This window comes from Pongo abelii, chromosome 17 (assembly GCF_028885655.2).
Source record: "Pongo abelii isolate AG06213 chromosome 17, NHGRI_mPonAbe1-v2.0_pri, whole genome shotgun sequence".
Taxonomy (NCBI): Eukaryota; Metazoa; Chordata; class Mammalia; order Primates; family Hominidae; genus Pongo; species Pongo abelii.
Window position 1 is genome coordinate 86,178,290 of NC_072002.2, and position 26,558 is coordinate 86,204,847.

A 26,558-nucleotide genomic window follows, 5' to 3' on the forward strand; every position below is an offset into this window, starting at 1 on the left:
ACACATGAAAAAATGCTCACCATCACTGGCCCTCAGAGAAATGCAAATCAAAACCACAATGAGATACCATCTCACACCAGTTAGAATGGCAATCATTAAAAAGTCAGGAAACAACAGGTGCTGGAGAGGATGTGGAGAAATAGGAACACTTTTACACTGTTGGTGGGACTGTAAACTAGTTCAACCCTTGTGGAAGTCAGTGTGGCGATTCCTCAGGGATCTAGAACTAGAAATTCCATTCGACCCAGCCATCCCATTACTGGGTATATACCCAAAGGACTATAAATCATGTTGCTATAAAGACACATGCACACGTATGTTTATTGCCGCATTATTCACAATAGCAAAGACTTGGAACCAACCCAAATGTCCTACAATGATAGACTGGATTAAGAAAATGTGGCACATATACACCATGGAATACTATGCAGCCATAAAAAATGATGAGTTCATGTCCTTTGTAGGGACATGGATGAAATTGGAAATCATCATTCTCAGTAAACTTTCGCAAGAACAAAAAACCAAACACCGCATGTTCTCACTCATAGGTGGGAATTGAACAATGAGAACACATGGACACAGGAAGGGGAACATCACACTTCGGGGACTGTTGTGGGGTGGGGGGAGGGGGGAGGGATAGCACTGGGAGATATACCTAATGCTAGATGACGAGTTGGTGGGTGCAGCGCACCAGCATGGCACATGTATACATATGTAACTTACCTGCACATTGCGCACATGTACCATAAAACCTAAAGTATAATAATAATAATAATAATAATAATAATAAAAGAAAAAAAAAAGAATGACACAATGGACTTTGGGGACTAGGGGGAAAATGTGGGAAGGAGGTGAGGGATAATAGACTACTAATTGTGTTCAGCATATACTGCTCGGGTGATGGGTGCACCAAAATCTCACAGATCACCCCTAAAGAGCTTACTCATGTAAGCAAACACTACCTGTTCCCCAATAACCTATGCAAATAAAAACTTTTAAAAATAAAAATAAAAAAATACAAAGATAAAAAAAAAAAGAATATTTACAATCCAATCTTGTAACTATTTTGAGCTATACAATACGTTATCATTAACTATAGTCCCCATGCTGTGCAATAGATCACCAAAATCTATTCCTCCTGTATAACTTAAAGTTTGCATCCTTTGGCCAACACCTCCCATTTCCCCACCCACCCCTGATAACTGTCACTCCATTGTCTACTTGTATGAGTGACTATTTCAGTTTCTATATAGGAGATCACATGGTATTTGTGTCTCTATGCCTAGCTTATTTCACTTAGCATAATGTCCTCTTGGATCACCCATGTTATTGCAAATAACAGAATTTTCTGCCTTTTTAAGACTCACTAGTATCCCATTTGTATCCATACCACATTTTTAAAATCAATTCATCTGTTGATGCCACTTGCCACAATATCTTGGCCATTGTAAAGAATACTGCAATGAACAAAGGAGGTAAGATATTTTGTTGACAGACTAAATTCAATTCCTTTGGATACATACCCAGAGGTAAAATTCCTGGATCACATAGCAATTCTATTTTTATTTTTTGAGGAATCTACACATTATTTTCCAAAATGATTATACTGGCTTACCAAAGTGCAAATAGTGTTTTTATTCTGGAGTTTATTCTGCAAAATAATAACAATTGTTATTAAAGCAAGGATATATTTCTTATTTATTATATGATCAAGTATTACTAACAGTAAAGGGTAATTAAAAGCAAAATACTATTTTATTTGAATGATTACAGTCTGGTAAGTCTTTTGTAATATGTTGAATTTTATACCATCATAAGAGTATAGTATTTATTCCAATGCTTTCTAAAATGAGGATAAATTGCCTGAAATTGTTATATAAATTAAATAATACAACGATAAACTTAATTTATATAGAATTATATTTTCTTAATACCTATCCATTAAAAACTGTTGAGAATTTCTCAGATGTTAAATTTCCTTCTCCACATTCACATCTTCCACTGTGATTATGAACCCCCTTCTTTTATTTCTACAAGTTTTTATATGAAGGGTGTACCAGTCAAAGGCACCTTCCTTAATTCAGACTATGGTATCTTCCCTAAATATTCATGTAATCTTTGAGTTTGACTTTGTGATTTAGAAAATTAAGATTTCAGTGTTGTGCCTACTGCATTCTCTCTAGTTTTTAAAATTTGTATAAATTTACAGAGTCCAAATGCAGTTCTGTTACATGGAAATATTACATAGCAGTGAAGCCTGGGCTTTCAGTGTAATCATCACCCAAGCGGTGTACATTATACCCATTAAGGAATTTCTCATCCCTCTCCCCACTCCCACCCTCAGACTCTTCCCAGTCTCCAATGACTATTATTTCACACTTTATGTCCATTACTACATTCCATCCTGACCCTGAGGGAAAGGTCAGGCCTGACCCTTAGCTTCCAGAGCAAGAGCGTCAAGGCACACCTAGCTATATATATATATTGACTGTCACAGTTCTACTTAAGTCACACATAGGTTTTTTTTTAAAATTATACTTTAAGTTCTAGGGTACATGTGCACAATGTGCAGGTTTGTTACATAGGTATACATGTGCCATGTTGGTGTGCTTCACCCATTAACTCGTCATTTACATTAGGTATACCTCCTGATGCTATCCCTCCCCGCTCCCCCTACCCCACCACAGGCCCTGGTGTGTGATGTTCCCCTTCCTGTGTCCAAGTGTTCTTATTGTTCAATTCCCACCCATGAGTGAGAGCATGCGGTGTTTGGTTTTTTGTTTTTAATATTCCATCTCCAGTTCTGATGGAGAACTCAAGAATGAAGACTGGGGAAAGTATAAGATGATCTGGGAGCATAAGGCGAAACCTGATCCCACCACAATGCTCTATGAAGAGTTACTCTTTTTTTTTTTTTTTTTTTTTCTTTTGAGATGGAGTCTCACTCTGTCACCCAGGCTGGAGTGCAGTGGCGTGATCTTGCTCACTGCAACCTCCGCCTCCAGGGTTCAAGGGTTCAAGCAATTTTCCTGCCTCAGCCTCCTGAGTAGCTGGGATTACAGGCACCCGCCACCACACCTACCTAATTTTTGTATTTTCAGTAGATATGGGATTTTGCCATATTGGCCAGGCTGGTCTGGAACTCCTGATCTCAGGTGATCTGCCTCCCTCGCCCTCCCAAAGTGCTGGAATTACAGGTGTGAGCCACATTACCCAGACTTATGAAGAGTTACTCTTAAAAAATCAATGCTATTACTAATGCCTGATGTCCCCACTTTGACTTCTGCACTGTTCCTGGTCCTCCAGATAATTTATTTATATTTAATTACTTGCACTTGGAGGAAAAGCTCTTAATATTCAATGCTGGTCAAATGTCAAATGCCATGGTAGCTAGATACCTATTCACTAAATGATGTTGGAAAGGAAATGCCATTTACACAGTGAAATTAAATGAGTGCCAAATGAATAGTGTCACGTATTGTTATGATACCTGAGTCATGCAAAGTATTTATTTTGTATTTAACTATTGCCTACAAAAAGTTATTTGAACTTAAAGTTTACAGAATGCATAATAATATTACATGAATTCCTCTAGTAGTTGGTAGAAATAACAAGCATCTGAATAATATGGTAACTGCACTTTATAAGGAACTGCTGACTATTGCATGAAACTTAGTTGTGGATATATAAGTATAATGCTATTTGATGAGGGTATATGTCTTATTTAGATTTCTTAATGACTTAGGAAATTAAAATTGGATGTGATTTATGAGAAATAGATCTTTAAAATATGATTGTGTAGCAAATAATTTAATCATAAAATTAGATATAAAAGTCCTATCTAGAAATATTGAATGAAGGAAACCTCTGGCGTGTTTAGTGTGAAAACCTGCAATTGTTACCATAGAATAAGGAAAGCTCAAATCATTGTGACCTGTTGACTTTATGTTTTAACTCAGTATTACAGTATAGCTGCTATTTATTTTTATTTTTATTGTTTATTTATTTATTTTTGAGGAGTCTTGTTCTGTCGCCAGGCTGGAGTGCAGTGGCGCAATCTCAGCTCACTGCAGCCTCCGCCTCCCAAGTTCAAGCCATTCCCCGCCTAAGCCTCCCAAGTAGCTTGGATTACCAAGGCACACACCACCACGCCTGGCTAATTTGTTGTATTTTAGTAGAAACAGGGTTTCACCATGTTGGCCAGGATGGTCTCGATCTCCTGACCTTGTGATCCGCCCACCTCGGCCTCCCAAAGTGCTGGCATCACAGGTGTGAGCTACCGCGCCTGGCCTATAGCTGCTATTTTTAAGCACATAGGACAGAGCAACTGATAGTGTGAAATAAGCAACAGATATATTGCATTTTTGATTAAAATTGAAGCAAATATTGTTACTTCTTGTGAGAAAAAAATGGCAATTTGAGGATTACTGAAGTTTCTTCCTCATTTGAAAGTATAATAATGTACCCCAGGAACGTGGAGATAAAGGAAGAGTCAAACTATAGCTTCTCACTTTTGAATAGGTTAATTCAATCTGAAGAGAATCTTCTTGGGACTGAAAGCAAAGCAAACTGTTTTTGTTTGTTTGTTTGTTTTTAATAGAGACAAGTTAGTATCCTGACTGTCTCTATAAGGCTATCAAAGGTTGTATTTTTAACCAATGAGTTTTCAGATAACTCAGTATGCCCTTATTTTATGCTACAAAAAATGATTATAATTTTATTTCCTTTGAAAATTTTCTCACAAGCAAATACACTGATTAGAGGGCATGCCTATATAATCCATTTAATAATTCTCTATCTGTAAAGTAATAAAGTGATTGGTGGGCTGAATTTTTCATTATAGTCTTGGTGAGTTTAGTCACTGCATCTATGTCTGTAAGACCACTCCTACCCTGGATGGATTGACCATCGGATATCTGAGTCTGCAGAGCAAATATCCAGTCTCTGGAGGTGGTAATCTGGCTCTCGTAGGGCCCCTTAGGAAGGCCTATTCCTTCCATCAGAACTTCCCAACTGATGGATATGGCGTGGGTCGCAACTTGCTCTGAGATGTTGATCCTTTAGCAATTTAGCAACAGAGCAGCTTGATCTTTGTTTGGTGAGTTGCATATTCTGTTTCCTCCAGAGTGGGATGCATATAACATATTATCTTTTCCTACTTAAGGAAAGATGTGAAAAGGTTGTTTAGCAAGATCTTTTCAAAGTCATTTACTTATATACCTTCAAAATATAATAATTCAGTAATATGTTACTATTCATTTTTTAATGTAATATTTCTTATTTCAAAAGTGCAAAATGTATTTACAATGATAGTAACCAACACCAGTGTAATTTCACCCAGTTTAAGAAATGAAAGAGAGATACAGTTGGTGCTTTTTTTTTTTTTTTTTTTGAGACAGAGTTTCGCTCTTTGTTGCCCAGGCTGGGTGCAGGGGCCGATCTTGGCTCACTGCAAACTTCTCCTCCCAAGTTCAAGCGATTCTCCTGTCTCAGCCTCCCAAATAGCTGGGATTACTGGCACCCACCACCACGCTTGGCTAACTTTTGTATTTTTAGTAGAGATGGGGTTTCACCATGTTGGCCAGACTGGTCTCGAACTCCTTACCTCAGGTAATCTGCCCGCCTTGGCCTCCCAAAGTGCTGGGATTGCAGGCGTGAGCCACCATGCCCAGCCGAAGCCCTTTTGTCTACCCTTTTGGATCTCAATCCCCTCCTAAATATATCCTTATATTGAAATGCTATCCTGTATCTGTTATTTTTCATTCCTGTGTGTATTTTTAAACTGTCATAATCCATAATATTGTTTTGTATATTTTAAAACTTTATGTAATTGTCATTAAATCATTCAGAAGCTAGGTTTTATTTTCCTCAACACTGTGCTTTGATATTTATTAATGTTGACAATTATAGCTCTGGTTCCGTTACTTCATTTCATAACATTGAATGAAACACATATAAAATGTATTCATTGTCCAGCATATGGACATTTTACTAATTTTCAATGTTTTGTTCTTTTACATGTATACATGGACATATTTTTGTGTATTTGTATTTTGTATATCTTTGCATATATACATGGAAAATATATCTATCTCCAAAATTACTAGATGTAAGGAGATGCTTTTTGAGAGTGAATGTAGAGTGAGTGTAGCGATCAATTTGTTTCAATGTTCCCATTTCTTTATATCCTGCAAGTACTATAATAGTTACAGTGAAACCTTTAAATGTTTGCTAATCAAGTAGGTGGAAAATGTGATCTTATTTTAATTTGTTTTCATTGACTACTAGCGAGGTAGAACACATATTCATATTGCTAATGTACCTTAAGGTTTCCTCTTCTGAAGTTGCCTACTAATTTTTTCCCTTTTTAATTTTTAGGGAGGTCTTCTTTTATAGATTTGTCGGCATTATAAAAAAAAGTCCTGGACATTAGTTCTGTTTTGGTTAAATGTGCTATAAATATCTTCTTGCAACCTAATACTGGTCTTTTCTCTATGTTTATAGTCCTTTTTATTTTGCTACACAGAAGATAGATTTTTATACCTTTTTGTTCCTGCATTTTGCTAAAGAAAATCTTCCTTACCCTAATATTTCTCTAAAAGATTGAACATTTTGCTTTTCCCATTTTGGACTATGAGTCACTGAAATTAGTTTGACTCTCTTCTCTTCCATTGTCCTATTTTTCTATTCTAACCCCTAACTCATCTCCTCAATTACACAGCAGAGGTCAACTTCGTTCTTCATGGCTATCCCAGCTCCTGTAATCCCTTCTCCATATCCCCTTGTTCTTCTCCTTCTGAAACCAATCTTCCCAAGTTTTAGTAAAAATATAACCCTTCATTTTCTCATCTCCCCATGGCTAGAACATACATGTGTCCTGCAGGTGACACCATCACATACACTCACGAGAGACTTCAACTGAGTCACTTGAGGAAGTGGAATCGGTTTGATGTGCCCACCCCGTGGTGTGGATCCTGTGGAGGCAGGGGCTGCAGCTTCCTGACTAGGACAGCTTGGTGCTTGCTTCCGTGGTCAGAGGTGGAAAACGCTGTCATCCTGACAGCCAAAGCTCCTTTCTCAGACCAGTTCTGTAGTTAGGAAGTGGGTCCTGGACACCTGACCCTGAGGCTTTCTCAAGATACCAGTGATTCTGGGAATTATCATATCCATAAAGAAAGCTCTTTCTACTTATACCAATATAAACTGTGTTTTGAGTAACTGAGAACACTGTACAATAAGTAGCTTGCTAATAAGACTTCATGTCTGTTTGGAAGATGCCACAGACCTTATTCTTTGTAATAGTCTTAACTCTTCCTGGCCCCCTGCTCTCTCATACATATTTTAGAATCTGCTTGCCAAGTTCTAACAAAAACTCTATTTGAATATTTATTTGATTTTTTTGAACGAATGACATGAGAGAAAAATGGACTTTTTAATATTGTGTCTTCATTTTCAAGAAATCAGTGAAACTTTGTTTAGACCTTTGTTACTATCTTTCAATATATTTTGTATTTTTTCTACATAGATTTTATGAATGTTTTGTTAAATTTAATTTTAGGTAGTCTTGATCACATTGGGGAGGTTGTAATTATTTTAAATTCCTGCTTTTCTAAGGGATTTTCTTTGTATACAATTGAATACAAGTGAGTATTCAGTTGCAGTCCATACATGTTAGAGATCTACTAGCATATCATGTGGTTTTTCTTTATAATCCTTTATTTTGATGAATTTTATTAATAGATTTTCTGTTATTATATGAACATTACTTTCCTAGCATTAATCAGATAAGTTTATGATATAATATCATTTTTATAAATTGTTGAATTTGATTGCTAATTATTTCTTTAGAATTTTCTGTATATAAGTTAATCAGCGAAATTGATTTCTAATTTATTAACTTATTCCTGTTAATGCATTGGTCTGAGTTTAGCCTTAGGGTAATATTTGTCTCATATAAGAGTAGGAATAATTCCATTTTTCTATTCCTTGGAACAGTTTTTTAAGATTGAGTTTATTCCTGTAAAACCATCTAGGTTTCTCTACTTTTCTCTCTCTCTCTCGCTTTTGCTTTCGCTCTCTGCCTGTATATTTCAACGAGTAATTCAATTTTCATTATAGAACTTCAAGTTACCTGTTTGTAGTAGATTGAGTTTTGGGATATATTTGATATAGTTTGGTATATTTTTCTAGGAAATTAGTCTAATCATCTAACTTTTCAAAAATATTGGACAAAAGAAATTTTACTATACCACAAATATTTTTATATCTGCTCTATGTGTATGGATCCTTCACCTTTCTTTGTTTCCTATCTTATAATTCCTTGAAAAATCTTCTCTGAGGTTTGTGTATTTTATCCTAAATAACCAGAAAAATTCAGCATTTTAATGCTGCCTATTTTATCTTATTTTCTAATTTTTGTTCAGGTTCATTTTTACCAATTTTTTTCACCATTTTCTTCTCTTAATTTTTTTCTTCCTAAAAGTCATATTTTGAATACTTAACAATTAATTTTCAGCATTTTTCTAACAAATCATTTCTATAAGTAGTTAAGGCTCAAAGATTTCCCTAAGAAGTCCAGTTTAATTATATTTTATGTTTTGATAATCTTTTTATTATCTTTGCATTTGAAATATTATATAATCCCTTTAAGATTTGTCTTTCATGGAAGAGACACATAGTTATTTAGAAACTTTATGTGTCAAATGTTTGTGTGTCTCAACTAACAAGTATATCTTCAAAATGTTGTTGATGTTTTAGTCAATTAGTCCTATTTCAGTAAACATTTTATTTGAAGTATAATATAGAGAAAATTGCCCAAATCATAAGGACATGGTTTTATTACTTTTCTTAAAGGAATTTTATTCTCTCATAGCTCCAATATTGTCTCTCCTGCTCCAAGACACAGAAAAGAACTGCTAGTTTTTTATATCCCAGTCCTGGACCTTTCCCTAAGAAAGGCTGAGATTCTTGGAATCTTGTGCTTTGCCCACATTTGACAAACATTCTAGGGTAAAGGTGAGAGGAGAACATCAGCTCACCTCTCCATGGTTTTCTGTTCTTTAGAATCTTTGATCTGTTAGTGTTCATCTGCTATTTGAAGCCTTCAGTAGGTTTTCAGTTGTTCCTTGGTGAAGAATTAATCACAGACAAGCTACTCCATCTTTCCCTCAATCAGAAAATGTGTTTCTTATTGTACTAAATTTTTTATATTTTTATAGAACTTTCTTTAGGGCCACTGAGATGATTACAGTTTGTAACTCTTTATTTGAATTTAAAATGAGTGCATATTATCTACCTCTTAGGTACAAAATTCTAAAATATTAGCTATATGAGTTTTAATATTTTTTTCCAGAAAGGTGAGATTTTTGCCCTATGATTGAAAATCTTCATTTTTATCATTTGTCAAGTTTTTCTTCAGACTATGCTATATTCATTTATAGTTATTATATCTTCTTTGTGAGATTTTCAAAAAATATCTTAGTGACCTTTTTTTCTTAAAAATGATTTTTTCCCATAAAGCTTGCATTATCTGATTTTAGTAAAGCTAAATCAACTACTTTTTTTGTATACTATTTTTTCTCATATTTTCACTCTTAGAATACCTTATGACTTACGTATATCTCTTATTAATAGTATGTAATGAGACTGTGCTTTTGGTATTTTTCTTTATGGGTGAGCAAACACATTGGAAGATAGTCTGAGAGATAGCAAAAAGATTTGTATTTGGCTTTTAGTATAAGCGTTTCTGTGGAGGCAGCATTTAGGTTGGACATGAAGAATAATCATTAGCAAGGCTCAGCGCTGTGGCCACAGACCTGGTTCTGATGGTCTGGCCCTTGCTGCATCTTACCTGGGTGACCTTGGCCAAGTCCCTTTCCTTCTCTGGGCCTCAGTTTCTGTTCTGTAAATGGGAGCAGCAATGTCCACCTTACATTAGTGAAAACCTGTTCAAGATGTAATATGGTCTCTAGTTAATAATCATAGGGACAGAAGGCAGGGAAATTCTAGGCAGAAGAGGGCAGGTCCTCGGCGAGGGCCCCGACCCCAAGCTCAAAAGCCTGATATCATGGCCCAAAGTAAGAATATACATCCCTGTTTTTCCGCTGTAATGTTGTCTTTTCCAAAACCAACCATGGCCCACCCCGCCCCCGCATCCTGTGCCCATAAGATTACCTTCCCACTTCCTCCCCTTTTCAGCTCCCCTTCCCACTGAGAGCCACTTTCACCAGCAATAAAATCCCCCTCATTTGCTATCTTCAATTCATTCATGCAACCTCATTTCTCCTGGACACCATACGAGAACTTGGGTGACATGTGTCACACCACATGTGACCCAGACGAGAACATGGGTGCAAAAGGCTGTCATACTGACCCTCCACTGAGCTGTTAGCACTCCATGGACAGCAAAGCTAAAGAGGCACTGTAACCCTTCCTTTGGGCCTTCAGAAGTCATGGGCCCCCTCCCCTAGATGCTGCCACATGGCTGGTATAGAGTTCGCTCTTGCTGGTGCCCAAAAGTGCTCACCCCAGCTCCTGCACCCACTCACCTGTGCTCCTTCTCCTGAGAGGGTTGGAGCAGCGAATGAGTGGCATTCGCCCCTTCTTGCCCACGAAAAGTTTAGGGAAATATCCTGCTTCAGTAATATTTATGTTGATTTCCAGGTTTTGATCATTAGAATATGGTTAAATAAAAATTCTTCAAACAATTTTTACAACTTTTCTGTAAGCCAAGAAATAGTTCAAAGTCTAAAAATTAAAGAGTATAAGAACTTTGTCCAAATGCAAATGTCTCAGAGAAAGGGAAGAGTGCCCAGTACTTGATGTACTTTGTTATTCCTATGTTACAAATAAGATTTAAAGCTAAAAATGTATTCCTGACTTTCCAATTTCTTGAATTTTTTAAAAAATAAATGAGTGTTGAATTTTGTCAAGGATTTTCTCAGGAATATTAAGATAATTGATAATAATATTATGTATTTACTTAGATTTATTAACATGGTATGTGGTACTAATAGCTTGATTTCTGAACAGTGAACCAACCTCCAATTCCTAGAATAAGTCTCAGTTGGTCATGGCATATTACTTTCCTAAAGGAAATCATTTTCCTAGTGGATTCTGCTTGCTAGTATTTTTTATTTTTGAATTTTTGCATCAATATTCATCAGCACATTGGTCTATAATTTCTTGTGTACAGTTGATATTTGCTTGTACTATCTTTGTTTTTATCAGTGTTATATTTCATGAAAGAAATTAGAAAGTTCCCCATCCTTTTCAATATAGAGAAATTGTTTACAGAGTATTACAAATATGTGTTCTTTCAAAGTTTAATAGAATTCCCTTATAAGGTCAACTGGGTTTGGTGATTTTTGTGGGAATAGCTCCTTGATAAATTTTTCTATTTCTTCTGTGAAATTGATTGATTCATGTTTCAAACTTTGTTGATTTTTTTTTCCCCTCATGTTCCTTTAACCTTTACTGTTTCTGCTCATTTTAATCTTGAGGTTATCTGCGAGAATTCTTTGACAGCTAAGTTGTGGCTGTATCTCAAATGTAGTATTGCTTTTGGGTCTGCCATGAACTAAAGGGTTATTACCCAGGTTATCACTTTAATGTAATTTTTTGTGGATTTTATATTAATTTTAGTGTGTTTTATTATAATACATGTAAAGACTAGTTTTAAAAGTTATGCCTTATTCAGTTCCAATAACTTGCCTGGTTATAACAGAAAGTCCCATCTCCCTTTCTTGTGGTCATTAAAACCCAAGATCTGTGGTAACTGAGTGTAGCTAGTACCCCCACTGCCACCTGATATTCACCCACTTGGGGAGAAACAGCATTCATTTAGACTTATTCCCATTACTTTCGTTTTTGTTCTCATTCTTTTGTTTTTCTTTAATTTTCATGTGAGTTCCTTATTATACTTGATGGATCTATTTTAGTGTAGAAGGATGTCTGCCATATTATTAGAAAGACTCATTGTTTATTCTTCCAAAGCAAAGTACATCAATTATCACCTTGCAATGAATTTGTAGGTTTCATAAGGTGTATTTGACTGCAACTATGAAAATAACATAATTTTGCATTTTTAATGTTATCCTGAACCAGAATCAGTATAAACTTGTTTTATAAAATGTATTTTATGGAGAGCATTTATTTCAAAAGTGAGTGACTATATCATATTTAGAAACATATTTTTAATATATATAATGAACCTAAGTGCATATATTCAAATTATTAAAGTACTTTTTATTATTCTTAATCATTCTTGTTAAATAGAATATAATAATGTTGATGCAGATTTTTATGTTTTTATAAAAATTGTAACACATGTTACAATTTTATATAACACATTAGCTAATTTTATATAATTTTTAAAAAATCAAGATGTATTTTTGTTCACTTATTATTTTATATCAGATATAAAAAGAGAATTATTACATAATATCATGACAATTATTAATTTAGGGGAGTAGGCAAATATTGATTTAACAAAATATTTTACAATCAGAATGCAAAATATTGTTAGAGTATAGAGCTTTTCCTAAGGAACCCAGTATTCTTGGGGGTGTTAATATCAAAATTACAAGTTAATTGAGTATTCATAATGTTTTACAAATATTTTTATAGATTTCTTGGGATGAATGGGTTTCTATAGAGCAAAAAACTTTACTGAGAAAATTTTTGTGTATCTTTTTCAAAGACAATTACGTATTTTACATTAAATAACACCCATCCATTTATTTCTAGCAATTATGTTGGTGATTCTTTCAAAAACTGGAAGCACCATTCCTACGACTCTCACCAGCAAATAATTAGAAGTTAAATGCATCATGTTAAACATATATTTTCTTTCTGATGCTATAGTCAGTTGGTCATTATCTCAGTAACTTTTTTTCTTTTTATAGACAAATTATATATTTGTCACAAATGTTTCCATTTTTTCCCCAAATTGTAGGTGATATATGGATATTTATCAGTCTTCTTGCCTATAAATTATGTATGGATATAATGAACGTAGATGTATTGGTTTACTGGTAGATATTTTAGGTAAAGCTACATACTCTTCTTGACTTTAAGCTAAGTAACATATTACTTGGAAGATGTCTGGAAGAACTGGGCAAATGGCAAAAATTAATCTGTTTAGCCTTAAATGATAGCTGTAATGCTCATTTTTAGTTTATTGAAGTATTCATTTTAGTTGATAAGCTGATTTAAATCCACTTGCTTAACTGTAACAGAAAGGCAATCTTCAAATACATCAAGCATGGTCTTTAAATAAGGTAAGATACAAAGAACTATAAATAGATTGGAAAGTAATATTAATGCTGAGTATGGCACTATGGATAAAAAAATGTTAAGTGTCAGTTCAACCTTCACAAATGCTTTGCTACAGTGCCTCTGATATATACCTATAATAATGGTTATACAGCAGAGTTTCCAATTTAATTATGTTGGTTTTATTAGAAAATGAATTGATTCTGAATTCATTAATTTATAAACATTGAAATATAATAAGAATGAGTTCTCCATTTAATTGCACAGCCAATAATAATAACTGATAGACACTTTGCATTTAAACAATCTAAATGATGTTTTTTAAATAGGGAGAGAAGTGGACTCAGTGGAGTAATTCTTTAGATACTAACCTTTTTTTATAACAAAGTGGTATGAGAAAATAGGCAAAAATTCAGTGTTCATATACATTTTAAAAGTCTTTTAACTGCAGTCACTTTTAAAATTGCAGCTATCTTGCAGCATAATATTAAATTTTACACAGTTGGTAAAGATAAATGATTTCTCCTGATCAAATTATATGAGGATGAATAATTTTATACTATATAATTGGTGAGCTGGATAATTCAAAAGTCCATTTGCTATGGTTGACTTCTTTTCACAAGTAGAATTTCTACAATGAGGAAGACAGTTTTGTCAAAACAGCTGTCAAATAGCAACAGCATTAAAAACATCAGTGAATTAATTAAACATTTTCTGAATGTAAAACATGCTACATACAGGAAAACGAAAGTAGTTTGACAACATTTGTAATGTTTTCATAAAGGATAATAGGAAACAAAATAAACATGGTCATTTCATGCAAATAGAAGCTACCTTGCAATGAAAACATCTTGTTAGAAGTTCTCTTCATATTTTCAGCAAATAAAAGTTTTTCATTCATTCTTACCAAAAGTATCCAAATGCTATTGTCAAAAACAGCTACATGCAAATTAAGCTATTAAGAGTATTTTGTCCAAGCTACCTATTCTCCATTTCCTATTTTCCTATTTCCTTTTTACAAACATACAAAAATAAGTTTTCCCAAAAGTATACCCAAGAAATGCATTTATTATAGACTATTTTTTACCTATTTGCAAAATTAATTATAGATATACATATGTATATAGAATATTTATGCTTATTAGATAATTACATGTACTGATATGTTAATTTATACTTGCCAATCATCCACACTTACTTTGTGGATGATTGCTTGTTTGTCCTCTTTCTTAAGTAAAATCAAGCTGTGATGGACACCCTACATTTTATTGTGTTAATTTTTATTTATTTTATTTTTTTTGAGACGTAATCTTGCTATGTCGCCCAGGCTGGTGTGCAGTGGCATGATCTTGGCTCACTGCAACCTCCACCTCCCTGGTTCAAGCGATTCTTCTGCCTCAGTCTCCCGAGTAGCTGGGACTACAGGCGCGCACCACAATGCCCGGCTAATTTTTGTTATTTTCAGTAGAGACAGGGTTTCACCACATTGGCCAAGCTGCTCTCGAACTCCTGACTTAGTGATCTGCCCGCCTTGGTCTCCTAAAGTGTTGGGATTACAGGCTTGAGCCACTGTGCCTGGCCTATTTTCTTAATTTTTAATGGATACTCCTCAGGGTTATGTCCCATAGCGACGTAATCTGCATGTTTTGCAAATATCTTAGGCTATTCTTATTAATTTTTAGGATTTTTTTTGCTTGTAAATATATTGAATCATTTTATATTCTAAGTTTGGAGATAGGCAATGGCAATCTCTAGGTCTTTGGGCTAAATACATATTATTCATTGGATTTTGGGGTTTTTTTTGTTGTTGGGGTTCACGGTGGGATGGTCACTCCATGCCATGTATGTGTGTAAAAATTCTAGCCTATGAAGATAACTGAAAATACTCTAATTTGAATTTCCCCATTTGGTAGACTAAACTATCATTCAGCAAATTTTCTTCCCCCAGGACTTCCCAAATACGGTAATGAGACAGGCATAAGGTCACAGCTATGGAGATCTGTGTGAGGGAGAATGGAAGGTAAAGGGTCACTGATCCATAACGATTTGTAAATCCAACAGGACAAATGCTGGATTTTTCTGCAATAGGTTTCAATGCCTGGAAATAATCTTCTGTGATTTTGACTCTACCCTCTGGTTTTTTGGTTTCTCCCTCTGAGTCATCCTCTTTTAATGAGAGGCAGCACATGTTTGCAGGTGAGCAGTTTGTCAGCCTGCTTACTACCCATAGAGCCTCAGGGTTCCAACACTCTCCTTTACTTTGTACTCTCTCTCTCCCTTTCAGTTCAAGATGGCCACGCCTTTGCCACAACTATTTTCTCGAGAACTTTGTGGATTTCTCTCCATTATACATAATCTACACTTAGAAATCTCTTTGAGGTGATCTCTATTTCTGGCTCCCACTGAGATTGCTGAGGAACAATGTCCTTATGCATCTTAGAGGATCTCTGGTTTGGTTGAAAAGGTTTTAATGACCTTTGAACATCACCTGAGGGTCTCGTATTAATAGTTTTTTGCACATGATTTCTTCTAGGTATATTTCTGGAAAACAAATTAAGATGTATAGCATTGGAAAGTATGTGTGGTTATGTGCTTTTAATGTTTTTAAATTTTTAGATAATAGTTCAGTTTTTAATTTATAAAAATTGTTTATCCAATAGAAACGCTATTTTTTGTTAAAATGAATAATGAAAGTTACATATTAATTGTGCCTTATTCATTTGTGAATTCTTAGAACTCAGCACCATACATAATATATGGCAGAAACTCAGAAGCTATTAACGTCTTCAAGGTATAGTGAAATGAGTCAGATGGAAAAATGGGCCAACCTACTGTTAGATCAGGAATGAGATACAACATCCTCTGGAAAGCCTTACCTTGTGCTAGATGCTCAAGTTGAAAGACAGCTCCACAACTTGCTAGCTGGATGACTGTTAACTATGATGTGCTTGTATTTTTTTTTAATTTTAAAAATGAGGATGGTAATAGTTTATATCTCATTTCTGGGGCAGATCAAATGAATTAATATATGAAAACTGTTTAGAATAATTCCAAATACAGATGAAGCACTATGTAAATGTGAACAATGGCTGTGGGCACTGCCAGTTCCAAGTAAAGAGGGAACACTACCCATCTAACATTAAGTTGCTACAAACAAAACCAAAAGATTTTCTCATAGTAGTAAATTCCTTCTTGCTGACGTTGTTCTCTCAAACTCTATTCTGCTAATTAGAGGCAAGAAAAGCTCTAATTCATTTTTTAAAATTACAGTCTATTTATTTTTTTTCTTTTTACTTCTAATCTTAGACTGAAGTATCTGTAGGAACCACACAATCTCCTAGAGCAACAGTCTTCAAACTGGCAACACAGGAAGTCTTTAAGGAAATTAATTTCCAGGTCGTTGACTTCCATATGTTCTGTTCCCTAAACGCTATCTGCCAAGAATATGCCTGAGGTCCCCTAATTCTTCCTTTCGCCCTCTTTCTTAATTAACTGGATTTGTCCCACTTTATAAAAGAAAAGTGCAGCTCTTTCCCCTTCTGAATTCTACCTTGTCATGGGAGATAGAAATCCTGCAGGCACCAACAAAAGATAGTGTGAGAAAACTTTCCTCTGGAGTTCAAGTCTTTAAAACAAAGCAAGTCTTGAGGGCATTTCTTGGCAGCAAGACAAGACACTTTATAGAGGGTAGCACACATCTCTCCAGACCACACATTTTGGGAAAGAGTCAACTCTCCTCATCTCTATGTATGTGTGTATGTGTCTATTTCTCTCTCTCTCTCTGTCTCTCTCTCTTATCTTTCTTCTCTCTTCTGTGTAAATATCCAAGAGGTAGTTAATAATAAAGTGGGTGGTAGGCTGAATAATGGCTCCCAAAGATGCTCAGGTTTTAATCCACAAGCTTGTGAATATGCTAAGTTATATGACAAGGGAGAATTAAGTTGTAGATAGAGGTAAGATTGCTAATCAGCTGACCTTAAAATACAGAGAGTATTCTGGCTTATCTTTGTCCAATCTAATCACAAAAATTCCTTAAAGGAGGAGGCAAAGAGGGATTGAGTCAGAGAGAATTTTGAAGGTGCTTAGGCTGATGGCTTTGAAGACACAGGAACAGCTGCCAGTAGAAGAATATGGAAGCCTCTAGAAACTGGAAAATAGAAGGAAACGGATGTTTCCCTACAGTTACCAGCAGGAATGCAGCCCTTGCTGACATTTTGATTTTAGCCCAGTGAGATTTATTTTGGACTTCCGATTTCCAGGACTGTTAAATAATAAGTTGGTGCTATTTAAGCCATTGAATCTGTGGTAATTTGTCGTAGCAACAATAAGAAACTAATACAATATATTTATTGGAAATGAAAAAGCTAGAGATCCTTCTAAATTATTTTTGCCTTAATTACCAATCCAACAAATAAAATGTTTGGTGATAAGAAAATATTTGTTCACATACTTGTAAAAACCAAACCAAATCAAAAGCATAAAGCTCCATTTCTATGTACAAAAGATGTCCATTGCTGTCTCCTATCAGGTAAATGGGCATCAGAGCACTTTTATGCATCTATTCTGGGCAGGTAAATTGTTGCATTTCAGGAGAGCCATTTGTTAATGTCCATCCTCTTCAATTTAGCAATTTTACTTGCCTGGATTTACCCTTTCACAACAAAGGATGTTTATCTAACATTATTTAAACTAAAGTTAAAAAAATAGAAATATCCAAGAGTAGAATACATATGTTATTATTTTTATCTCCAGAAGCATGGAGCACAAACTGTATGCATACACAAATCCTATTTATGTGTAAGGTGAAAAGAAGTTTCATAAATTTTATACTTGATGTTCCAGTTTTGTAAGAAAAGTAACCCAAAACATTGTCTTGTTTTCCGTGTGTGGATGGAGGTGTACATGTCTACTGGTATACTGCTAATTTTTCCTTTTCTTTTCTTTTTCTTTTCTTTTTTTGCGTGTCTTCCTTTTGTTTCTTTCTGTGGATTCTGTGCATGTCTGAATATGTATATGTATAGGAGGAGAAGGAAAGGGAGAAATACATTTTCTTTTTCTATAATTATATAATTTTCTATACTGCTTTTGATTATCTTTGTAGTGCAAAACGTGCATAATGGTAAGTGATCTGTCACTGGAGACTTGGGCACCACAGACTCGTCCAGTGAGGGGCTGAATATGCAGAAGGGACACAGCATGGTGTTCTCAGCACCATCATCTTTTTTTTCTTCTCTTTTCTTTTCTTTTTTTTTTTTTTTTTTCTTTGAGACAGAGTTTCACTCTTGTTGCCCAGGCTGGAGTGCAATGGTGCGATTTCGGCTCACTGCAACCTCCACCTCCCAGGTCCAAGCAATTCTCCTGCCTCAGCCTCCTGAATAGCTGGGATTACAGGTGCCCACCACCATGCCCAGCTAATTTTTTGTATTTTTAGTAGGACTGGATTTCACCATGTTGGTCAGGCTGGTGTTAAATCCTGATCTCAGGTGATCCACTCGTCTCGACCTCTCAAAGTGCTGGGATTACAGGCAGGAGCCACCACGCCCAGCCAGCAGCATCATCTTTCTAAAGGGTGGCAGAGTAGAAGGTGTCTCCAAGGAAACCCGCAGCAGAGGTACTGGTGTCATAACAAAGTAACAGAAGTTTGCAATTTTCTGGAGTTTTGTTTTTTCCTGTCCCCCCACCCTTTTTTTTTAAATGGAGTGTACTGGATGTCTCTATAGTTTTGTTCAGATCACTGCAGAACCTGGAAAAGCTGTTGCTGCTATTGATGCATAACATACTGCTATTGGTCTTTATATATATAATATATATAAATATAATAATATATATATAAAATATATAAATATACATAAATACATAAATATATTTATAATATATAATTTATATATAATATATATTATATATAATATATATAATATATAATATATAATATATATATAATTTATATATAATATATATAATATATAATATATATAAAAATTATATAGTATATATAATATATATGATATATTATATATTATATGTAATATATAATATATCATATATCATATATAATATATAATATATAATATATAATATATAATATATAATATATAAAATATATAATATATGATTTATATATAATATATAATATATAATATATGATTTAATATATTATATTATATAATATATGATTTATATAATATATAATATATAATATATAAAATAATATATAATATATAATATGTAATATATAAAATAATATATAATATATAATATATAATATAATATATAATATATAATGTGTAATATATGATTTATATATTATATAATATGTAATATGATTTATATATTATATAATATGTAATATATGATTTATATATTATATAATATGTAATATATGATTTATATATTATATAATATGTAATATATGATTTATGTATTATGTAATATATGATTTATATATTATATCATATATAATATCTGATTTATATATTATATATAATATATAATATCTGATTTATATATGATATAATATATGATTTATGTATTATATATTATATATAATATATTATATATTATATATTATATATTATATATAATATATTATATATAATATATTATATATAATATATTATATATTATATATTATATATTATATATTATATATTATATATAATATATAATATATTATATATTATATATTATATATTATATATTATATATTATATGATTTATATATATAATTTTTATATGTATTACATATATAATTTATATATTATATATTATATATAATGTATATAATTTATATAATTTATATATTATATATTATATATAATTTATATATAATTTATATATAATTTATATATCATTTATATATATAATTTATATATAATTTATATATAATTTATATATAATTTATATATAATTTATCTATAAGATATAAATTATATATATAATTTATCTATAAGATATAAATTATATATATAATTTATCTATAAGATATAAATTATATATATAATTTATCTATAAGATATAAATTATATATAATTTATCTATAAGATATAAATTATATATAATTTATCTATAAGATATAAATTATATATATAATTTATCTATAAGATATAAATTATATATATAATTTATCTATAAGATATAAATTATATATAATTTATATAATATATAATTTATATATATAATTTATATATAACATATAATTTATATATATAATTTATATATAAGATATAAATTATATATGTAATTCATATATAATGAATATATATAATTTATATATAATATATAAAAAATATAACATATATGATTTTTATGTATAATGTATTAAAATTATATATATAATTTATATATGATAGCTTTATATATTATATATAATTTATATATTATATATTTATATATTATATATTATATATAATTTATATATTATATGTAATATATAATATATATAATTTATATATTATATAATTTATATAATATATATAATTTATATATTATATAATTTATATAATATATAATTTACATATTATATAATTTATATAATATATATAATTTACATATTATATAATTTATATAATATATATAATTTACAGATTATATAATTTATATAATATATATAATTTATATATTATATAATTCATATAATACATATAATTTATATATTATATAATTCATATAATATATATAATTTATATATTATATAATTTATATAATTTATATATTATATAATTTATATAATATATATATTATATATAATATGTATTCATATAATATATAATTATATATTATATAATTTATATAATATATAATTATATATTATATAATTTATATAATATATAATTTATATATAATATGCATTTATATAATATATATGAATTTATATTATATATAATATGTATTTCTATAATATATATAATTTATGTATAATATGTATTTCTATAATATATATAATTTATATATAATATATATTTATATAATATATATAATTTATATATAATATATATTTATATAATATATATAATTTTTATATAATATATAATTTTTATATAATATGTATTTATATATTTAATATATTAAAAAATATATAATTTATAAATATATATTTTTATATATGTATATGTATATACATATACATAAATACACACACACACATATATATATAAATTCAATTTTTGGAAACTTTAGCTGCGCTGTCAGCTTTGGAAAAGTATCGCAGTTTGCTCTGTCGAGGTGGCATTGTACAGAAATTAACAGCCATATTGGCCTAGAAACGTTAAACTTATTTTTTTTCCATTTGTACAGGGGTAAGGCACTGTATTCAATATGTAAGGTCTTATTTACATGGGTTTGATTACAAAACCTAATAAAGTATTCTCTAAATGATGGGGGGAAAAAAAGAAAGGACCCTGGACACAGGATTGCCTGGAGAAGTAGGGAACTAGGACTTTCAGGAAAAACAAATTAAGGAGCAGTGCCAAAATATTTAGGGAACGACAATACAAGAATATCTGAAGTACAATTATACTTGCTTATACTTGTTTAATGAGAAAGAGTGGTGGCAAGGATTTTTAAAAAGTCCGTGCAGTGGCCATTTCCATGTGAATAGCACCTAGAGGGAGAAACAGTAGATGAACAGCATCTTCCAAGCCTCCCCAAACCCATCTTTACCTCTGTCCCTCCCAATACTACCCCTGCAGTAAAAGTAAGCACTCCTCAACTTCTAACCTCATCCAGTATTTTGCCTGTTTTTGAATCTTACATAAATGCAATCACATGTTCAATTTTCTTTTTGTTTTTCTTCTTTTACTCAATATTGTTTGTGAGTTTTATCCATGATTTCGCATAAATCTCTCCATAAGTATAAAACTGTAATTGCTAGATGCATATAAAAGATTAATCTTTTTATATGAATGTATTAATACTAATAATATTTTTATATCAGTATTAATTGCAAATATCAAGGAGGCAGAGGAAAGTGCAAAGAATACTGAAACCCGAACAAGATACTTGGGTTACTTTTGACTCTGTACCTTCATAGGTACATAATTATGGACAGCTATATTACTGAGTCCCACTTGTCATTATTTTCAATTTGGTTTTTTTTGTATCCTAATTAGCTAGCAAGATTAGATTAAGTGTAAAAGCTCATTGAGCTGTAAATATTCTATGATTCCTTATTCCGTGTTTCTAGGAACTTCAAATCTCAAATATTCTTGGTCAGTTTGCATTTTCATCACTTACCCTATATGACTTACAAATTAGCAAGCAAAAGCAGATTTGGAGGCTTACCTGATGAAAAATTATAACACGTGGTTAAACCAAAAGTTTCTGACTATCATTTCAAATGAAAGGACAAATATTCTAGTAAATGCAGATGCCCAGTGATGAGCTCCACAAGGGGAGAGATGCTCTTGGCACATAAGCAGCTTGCTTTGTTTTGGCTTAGTTTTGCTTTGATTTATTTCTGTCTTCTTTTTCTTTCTAACTGATGTTCTTTTATTCTTTATTCAAGTAGCATTTAGTGCTCACTTCCCAGACGTCAAGACTACTACCTATTGGTGAGGATACTAATGAGATGAGACATCATGGAGACCATGGTGGAGCGAAGGAGAAGGATAAACAAGCAAAGAACTCTTAGGAATTGTGATTAGATTCTAAATTAGTGACTAAGCTCTATGTGACCCAGCTTTTAGCCTGCTTGATTTTCAAAGTTGAAGAAATTGTAAACCATTTAAATCTTTTGTTAAGAGAAGTTCAGCCCACTAAAATAGATTAAACACCTACTATGTGCCAGAGACTCCGTCCTAGACATTGGTGATATTTAGATCATGATAGATGATTAGTTGTCAGCAAATATTCATTCCTATTCCCAACTCTCCACCTCCACAGAAGGGACATGTTTGTCTTCTCCATGGATATGTTTGGCTTGGCCATGTGACTTTCTTTGTTCAATAAAATGTAGGCAGAAATGACATTGTGTCATTTCCAAGACTTAGCAGGCATGTATATGTGTTTCTACTCATGCCTTAGGAAGTTTCTAACCTCTGCCATGAGGAGCTTGTCCTCAAGGTAGCCATTGCCTTTCTAGGTCATAGGATGGGATGGATGGGGCAGAGCTGCTCAGCCTGTGGCAGTAGAGCCTGAGAACAAATGCCACTGAGAGTTTGCATTTGGTTGTTCCTAGTGAAACCTAACACAGAGATGGGCATTACCCCATCCTCAAGGAGCTAAAATTCTGACAGATAATTTGCATATAAAGTGGTGAGTCTTGTGGGAAGCGCTTTGCCCTGGAGATAGAAGCTGGTGACCAAGCTGAGTCTAAAGGTTTAAAAGTAGCCAACCAGGGAAGACCTCAGAGTGAATCGGATTGAGCAGGAACATTTTAAAATGTCCAAAGAGGGACCAGAGTATGCAAAGGAGCATGAAAATTACCTATTTTCAGGGCATATGTGATAGTTATTTTTATATGTCAACTTGGCTGGGTTAAGGGATGCCCACACAGCTGGTAAAACATTGTTTCTGGGTGAGTCTTGAGAGTGTGTTTTTGAAAGAGATTGGCATTTGAATGACTAGACCAAAAAGACTGCCCTCACCAATGTAGGTGGGCGTCAACACATCTGTTGGGGGCCTGGATAGAACGAAAGTGTATAGCAAGGGTGGATTCACTGTCTCTTGAGCTGGGACATTAATCTTCCTCTGCCCACAGAAATCAGAGCTCCAGGTTCTTGGGAGTTAGGATGCTGGGAATTATGACAGCAGCTCTCTGGTTTCTCCAACCTTCAGGTTCAGAACGAATGATACCACCAGCTTTCATAGTTTTTCAGCTTGTAGACATGAAAGTATGGGATTTATCTGCATGACAGGATGGGGCACCCAAACTAGATGATCTGTGTGTCCCTCACGTAATGGGGTTAGTGGTTAGGGGATATAACTACCCCTCCTGAAAGCTCACACGTTTGTGTGCCAGGCACTGTACTAGATGGGTCACAGCTCATTTAAACCTCATAGTGACCCTACAAAATATGTACTATTGTTATCCTCATTTCACAAATAAGGGAACTAAAGCAGAGGCCCTGACCCTGGTGTTTCTATGGCTGGTTCTGGGGGTGGGAGAAAGAATGTAAGATGGAGGGTCGGGGGATGGACTTCTGGTCCTGGTGTCAGCTGCAAATTTGAGACCTTCAATCTCTCAAAGGATCTTCGTAAAACGAAAACAGTAATGCCTGCCTACCCACAGGCGAGGCATGAGAGCACTTGGAAAACTCATAAATGACAGCACAAATGAGTGGCACATCCCCTGACTCTCGATCTTAGGGACTTTCTACCACCCCCACAAACAACCATAAGAACTAGGACGAATCTGTCTATCTATCTGTCTGTCTGTCTATCTATCTATCTGTCTATGTATCTATCTATCTATCTATCTGTCCTCTCTATCTAATCTATCATCTATCTAATCTATTATTTATCTATATATGTCTATGTAATCCTAGCTATCATCTATCTATAATATATCTATCTACTATCTATCTACTATCTATCTATCTAATCTATCTAATATATGAAATATTGTATCATTTCACCCTTAATGCTAGGTTATGGCTTGAATCATAGAAATCATGAGGATGTCCAGTGACATTTATAGAAATGGACATTTCAGAACTATGAATCCAGTTATGGCAAGGCTTACTTACACTTGAAAAACATTAAAATGTGTTTTATAAAAAGTGCATTGTTACATCATTCGTCTTGAATAGCTTTTAATACAGTCAAATGAATGGTTAGTTTAATTAAATATAGGATTTGACTCCTGATTCCATTTACCTTGATTGATTTATAGTTTAATAAAAATGGTCACATAAAATGCTCCTATAAGCATAATTTAAGTCATAAAAATTTGATATTATCCCACTGTCCTCTGCATAGGAGTGCTGCTATTTTAGTCACTAAAATTATATCGCTTACTCTAAAACCAATCACTTCAACTCCCCCAAATTCTATGTTCATGTGTGTGGGGGCAGTTTTCTGAACAGAACTGTCCAAAGCTTTCATCAAATAAATCAAAAAAAGCATCTATTTTCCCAACTCTTACTTTTGCTGCTATGTAGCCTCTTAACCTGCACCTATTCATGTATGCTTGTGCAGATATATTTTGAGTCACAAAATACAACAGGAGTTACTTTTAAAATACCATTTGTAGCCAGTATATGCTCTTCCTGTTAAGCTATTCTAGATAAAAACTACACACATTTAGATAATTTACATTATTTTAGAAATGTGGCAATGACAATGAATAAAATATGCATATGAGAAGGCTTCCTTTAGCAATGACTTTATTACTTACTGTGGTTAGGAATAAAATGGAAAAGCTATTTCAGTATTTATGGTTGTGAGATCTTTGTCCCACTATAATAGGTGATATATAATTTTAATTATTAGACTGCTGAAATGATTCTGCAATTTTATGTAATTAGGCATAATATGAAGTTGTTAGGGGTGGTAGTTCCAATTCAGCAAATAGAGGCCTGAAGGTCTTTTTTTTTCATAGGAACTTTCAAACCAGATCTAGAGGCTACAGGACTATAAAAGGCAAATGTTTTACATATGCACACACACGTGTGTGTGTGTATGTGTGAGTGTGTACACACACAGTTTTTAGAAATGTTTTATTTTGAAATAATTTTAAACTTACAGAAAAGTTGCAAAAACTACATAGAAAGTTTCCTTACATCTCTAATCTAATTGCTCCTAATATTACAGTTTTACATAGTCATAGTCTAATAAAGAAAAGGGATTTAACATTGGTACAATTTCATTAACTAAAGTATAGATCTCATTCTAATTTCATCAATACTTTCTACTAATGCTCATTCTGTGTCCAAGGATTCTAGTCAAAGATATCAAATTGCATAAAATTGTTATTTCTGCCATATACCTCTCCTGTCTGTAACCATTCCCCAATTCTCCCTTGTCTTTCATGAATTGAAACTTTTTAAAAAGTATTATTTTATTTTTGTCTTAGTCTGTTTTGTGTTACTGTTGCAGAAAACCTCAGCCTGAGTAATTTATGAAGAAAAAAGGTTTATTTAGATCACCATTTAAATCATAGCAGGCTAGGGAGTTCAAGGGCGTGGCCCTGGTTTCTGGTGAGGGCTTCCCTACTACACCATAACATGGCAAAGGTCAAAGGGGAAGCAGATATGTGCAGAGAGAAAACTCAAGGGGTGACTAGGCTTTATAACAATTTACTCTTGTGGGAATGAATCCATTCCTGTGAGACCTAATCCAGTGAC